We start from the raw sequence: 6,000 nt of genomic DNA, 5'->3' as shown, positions 1-6,000 counted from the left end.
TCAAACTGTTTGTGGGTTCGAGCCCTGCATCGAGCTCAGCGCTGACAGTGTGGAGCCTTCTTGGGATTCCCTCTCTCCCTGGCTCTATGCCCCTCGCCAACTTACATGCATGCATGCTCCTAAATAGATAAGTAAATAAATATATATTTTTTTAAGAAGATGCATGTACCTTAAATGCTACTGAAAAAAAAATGCTACTACATGCCTTTTCAGTGGTGTTCCTCTCTGTCAATTAGAACGTTCACTTCAGGAAACTGAATTTGTAGCAATCATTTTAGAAAAGGCCATTCTGAATTTAGCTCCAAACAGCACACGAGAGAAGAGCTTAGGTGATTGCTAGGAAATTATTTAGAAACATTTTTAAAATTAAAAATAAAAGTTTGAGGGTCCTAGGGGACTTCTAGTTCCATCTGGCTTCACCTATAAACTGTCATCACTGGACGAGATAATCCATTGTAAAGACTGTAAAAATAGTTGTAAAAGATAGTTAAAGAATTAGAAAAACCATCGGAGTTCTCTCACCACCAAAGGAAGCACATTTGAGGAAAACAGACAATTTTACCTGAAAACAAAAAGAAATACGTTCATTTATATAAGATAGTAATTTTATGACGATTTTAGGGAAAACTTAAAGTGGGGATAATTAGTAATATGGATCGAAACTGCTACGTCAATGGAAAACCAAAATATCATGTAAAATTAGACATTAACTGACTTCAAGGAAACACTTAATATTCTCGCCATATGATCCCATTAAGGGACTCCCATGCCCAAATCCCTGTGGCTAAAGAAAAGGGCTGATTTTATCTTCACATTTCCAGGACTCTGATGAACGATCATTACTCCAAATACATGAATGTGTATTTATTAATTTTAATGCTTTACTCCCTGCTTTCACAAGAGTGTAGGACCTCCGAGTTATGAAGTTTTACTTCCAAATGACCATGCCAACTTGTTCCAAAGCTGTAATGATTGACACGGTTTGGGATTAACACAGAGACAGATCATCAATTTAACGGAAGAGAAAATCTAGAAACAGTGCAGTCTTTTTAAGGCTATCCATGTGGGGGGAAAAAAAATGAATCCTCACTCCCTACTTTACATCATAAAAAAAAAAATCAAGGGGCGCCTGGGTGGCGCAGTCAGTTAAGCCTCCGACTTCAGCCAGGTCAGGATCTCCCGGTCCGTGAGTTCGAGCCCTGCGTCGGGCTCTGGGCTGATGGCTCAGAGCCTGGAGCCTGTTTCTGATTCTGTGTCTCCCTCTCTCTCTGCCCCTCCCCCGTTCATGCTCTGTCTCTCTCTGCCCCCAAAAAATAAATAAACGTTAAAAAAAAATTAAAAAAAAAAATCAATTCCAGTAGACTAAAGAGCTAAATGTGAAAGGCAGAACAATAAAGCTTCTGAAAGAAACCACAAGTATCCTCATAACCTTGAGCAAACAAGTATCTCTTCAACAGGAAAGAGTATGGACCCTAAAGGAAAGAACTGGTAAACCAGCCTTGGCTAAAATGCAATGTCTGTTCATCCAAAGATACTAGTAGGAGAGTAAAAAGGTAACCACAGACTGTGAAAGATGCCTGCCACCCCCACACCTGAGGTCTCCTATCCAAAATATAGCTACAAATCAAAAAGACAAGCCCAACAGGAAAAAAAAAAAAAAAAAAAAGGCAAACTACTTGAATAGGTACTTCACAAAATATGACGTGCAAATTGCCTATATTGAAAAGGTATTTGAGTTCATGAGTCGTCAGGAAAATGTGAATTCAAGTTAAGATCCACCAGCGGGACCAAAATTAAGAAGACTGACGACATTAGGTGGGGCAAGGATAGAGAGAAAATGCACGCCCCGTCCCCTCACTGCTGGTGGGAGCGTTAACTGCTACAGTTCCTTTGAAAGTCAGTTTGATGCAATCTACTCAAGGTGAACGTAAGCTTACCCCGTGACCCCACAGGTCTATTCCTAGGTATCCACCCCGCAGACAGGAGGGCGGATACTCGCCAAGATGTGTACAAGAACGTCTGCAGGAGCACTACCTGTCATAGCCAAATGCCCATCAACAGTAAGATCGATTACAAAATTGCAGCCTACCCACACTGAGGTATTACACAGGCCAAGCAAATTTTAGCTACAAGCAACAATGTGAATGAATTCCAGTTATAATACTGAATGAAAGAGGTCAGAAGGAAGAGTATGTACTGTAGGATTCCATCTATATGGAGAAAAAAAAAAAACACCAAAACCAAACCAAACAAACAAAAAGGGCAAAACTAATATATGATACTAGAATATAAGAGAAAGTTACTTCTGTGGGGGACTGTGACTAGGGCGGACAAAGGGGCTTCTTGTTTTGGGTGCTACTACATGGATGTGTTCAGTTTTTCTGGTATGTGAACATTTCTGATGTATAGGTCATTAAATGTATATATACATATTTGTAGAGAATATGCCAGATCCACTCATTAGTGAGAGAAGGGATGAAAGGAAAGGGAAAATGAGGAAAGGAATGTTGGAGGGAGTATAAACTAAATGAAATAATCTAAAGAGAATAACCTTGGGGCTCCTGGGTGGCTCAGTCGGTTAAGCATCCGACTTCGGCTCAGGTCATGATCTCACGGTTTGTGAGTTTGAGCCCCACATCGGGCTCTGTGCTGACAGCTCAGAGTCTGGAGCCTGCTTCGGATTCTGTGTCTCCCTCTCTCTCTGCCCCTCCCCTGCTCATGCTCTCTCTCTGTTTCAAAAATAAATAAAAACATTAAAAAATTTTAAAAAAATAAAGAGCATAACCTTAAAAGTTCTCATCACCAGAAAAAGAAAAAAATAACTACATGAGGGGACAGACGTTCACGGAATATTGTAGTAATCATTTCACAATATACACATATATCAAATCATTGTTATCCATCTAAAATTAATACATATAGTATATCCATTAGATATCAAAATTAGACCCGCAAAAATGTTTTTAGGTACGTGAAATAAGGTGGCTGGCTGATCTGTTTCTTTCTCTCAGTATCGCCAGGCCACTGGGTGAATACAGAATTAAATCCTGTTCCCAGTTTCCTCCTTAAACGCTGAGAAGCCGACACTATTTTCCTTGGTTACAAAGTCAGATTTTTGTTGAATTTTACGGAACGGAGCAGAGGAGATCTGGCCACCATGGGGGCAAAAAAAGCTAATGAGAAAGAGCCTGTGGTTTACGCTGTGCTGTGATTAACTCCAGATTTTGAAAATGATCTTCAAACCAAAGAGAATGAGGCAAACAATTCCAAGATTTGCAGGAAACCAACTCAAAAACAATTAATTTTCTACTGAATGCCTATTGGAATAGAAGCCGGAAAGGGCAGAAAGCAAGTGCCAGCTCGTCCAGGCTGTGGCTTCCTGAGGGTTAGCTGACCAGAAGCTGAGAGTGAAGGGCATGGAATGGAGTGTTCCTTACAAGGAGATGCAAAGAAAGAGCCCCTCCAGTGATGAAACATTAAGTCTTCAACATTAAATCTTCAAATGGACAATGAAAACTTACAGCTGTGTTTTCCCACCAGGAGGAAAAGAAGTGCAAAACTACTGTCCTTCCTTCTCTTCCTTTTTATCCCCTGCACCTAACTGAGTGAATTTGAATGCTGCGGTCGGTCGTTAGCAGAGAGCGCCCAGCTTAAAAACTAAGGCTTGTATAAGACTTAATAAACACATTAGGAGTTTTCAAAATCCTTCTCCATCAACATACACCATTTTATAGGGTGCTCGTTATCTGAATATGTTAGAACCTAAACACCTCACTTATTACATGAAAAATAGCACACAAAAAAGACGCTGTTGTCTATTAGACTAAGAATTTTGAACCATATCCTAATTACCATAATTATACTTAATTACGTGAATTTGAGAGTTCTTACTCTGCATACTAATTGAAATGGCCTAATAAAACCATTTATCCTCTTAGATTTCTGCCAAAGCCTCAAACCTGAGGGGGCACCTATGATTCTCAGAACTCGCGACCATGGTGCCTTAGGATCACAGACACACCTCGGAACCCCTGGGGTAGGAGAAAAGCTATTCAAACTTGAGCTGAAGGCTTTACGTCTGAGTGCTGGGTCCAACTTATTATTCCAAGAGTGGGAAATACAAAACTGTAACCAATCGGTTAGAGAGTGACTTTCCTACCTATGTTCCTTTCTTGCCCCGTGGCATGTGGAAGTCAAGGTCAAGAATACTCGGCAACTGCCATGGTCTGATTTTTGGTGCTCATTACCTGGTTACCTTTTTCAAGCACCCCTTTTAGTCTAGACCTACAAGTCACTCCAGGGGCTGGGCAAGTAAGTGGTGGCTGGAAACAAGTTAGGGCTGTGTGGCCAGGCCAGAGCACTTAGGAAATCCGGAGTGCCAGTAATACTTTAATCCGCCATTGCAGGACAGCGACAGAAATTCAAAGATAAAGAAATATTGGTTGCTCACCCATTATAACAGAACAATGCCACAGTTTATCAGTAACATCTAGTCAGGCACTGGGGGTGGGTGGGAGGCACCGGCAGGTGTGGCAAACAATGCAGCTCGCAGCTACAGAGAGGCTCTAGGCCAGTTCTGATACACGTGGGCACATGTTGGAACCACCTCCCGGAGGACTTGTTAAGACAGATGGCTGGGCGGCTACAGAGAAACTCGAGGATTTTTCTTGGTGGTTCTCAAACTTGAATGTGCTTAATCGCCTGGAGATTTTAAGTGCCTATTTTCAAACTCTGTTCTGGAGATTCCCAATTCAGTTGGGAAGGGGTATGGCCCAGGAATCTGCATGGTTGTTTTGGTTGTGTTTTAAAAACAAGCTTTCCTCGTGATTTTGACCCAACTCTAACCTCACGTTTGAAAACCAGGGTTTAAGACTCTATTGCTGAGCTGAAAAGCTCTAAATAATTGCTCTCACCAATTATCTCCCTATGGAAATAATCACTAGCACTTGCTCCCTATGGAAAAAAAAAAAAAAAAAAAGGGGAGGCACCACTACATACACTGAAAACATTAAGAACTCTTGCTTCCAATTTGTACCTTTCAAGGATGCTCTCCCCAGCTGGCGAGCTTAGTTTAGGAAACTCCAAGGATGTGTAGTGTACATCAGGAGGCTTTCTTGCTAAAGTTCAGAAAAACTTCTCCAAGTCAAGTCACAACCCACCTAGAATGAATTTCATGACCAAAACTTATTATTGCGATGACAAGACTAGAACTGATGGATGTATATGCAAAAACACTCTCATTTAAAACTACCTTGTAGAGATATTTTTAAATCCTTGCAGAACACCTACAACAAAGTTTGAGATCAAATGGCTTCTCTTTTGGAAATGAACTTTGGAAAATATATTATTGCTAACTGCTATTATTGCTAATCTTCATAATGAACAATCTGCAGATAAGTTATTTGGGAAAAGTTAACAAGTAAGACCCATGGAATATTCGCCCTCTCCATCCCAGACTTAAATTTCCATTCAGGAAAACAACCCAACAACGATCTGGAGGGGACTGGAGAAATGCATCCATACAATGGAAAATGGTACCACAGTAAAAAAAGAACACTGAGCAAAAAAGGCAGAGTAAAGAACAAAGTCTATCTAGCATATTAGCTTTTGTCTACTAAAGCAAGAGGTAAAAATCTGTATTTTTATTTTGTTTTGGAAGCATATGCATAAAGCAGGGCAAAAGCAAGTAAAAACAATGGTTAACTTGGGGGGGGGATGGTAACTGAGCACATGGCTGAGTGACAGGATGGAGAATTTGCATTGTATATCTGCTTACATTTATTTGTATGTTGAACAATATGAATGTATTACATATTTTTTAAACATTTTTTAAACAACCCTCTCTAGTTCCAATTTTTATTTAAAAAAATTTTTTTTTAAATGTTTGTTTATTTTTGAGAGAGACAGAGACAGAGCACAAGTTGGGGAGGGACAGAGAGGGAGGGAGACACAGAATCTGAAGCAGGCTCCAGGCTCTGAGCTGTCAGCACAGAGCCTGAA

This window comes from Herpailurus yagouaroundi, unplaced genomic scaffold (assembly GCF_014898765.1).
Source record: "Herpailurus yagouaroundi ecotype Mexico unplaced genomic scaffold, PumYag 140, whole genome shotgun sequence".
In the NCBI taxonomy this organism is placed as follows: Eukaryota; Metazoa; Chordata; class Mammalia; order Carnivora; family Felidae; genus Herpailurus; species Herpailurus yagouaroundi.
This window is presented reverse-complemented; position numbering follows the sequence as displayed.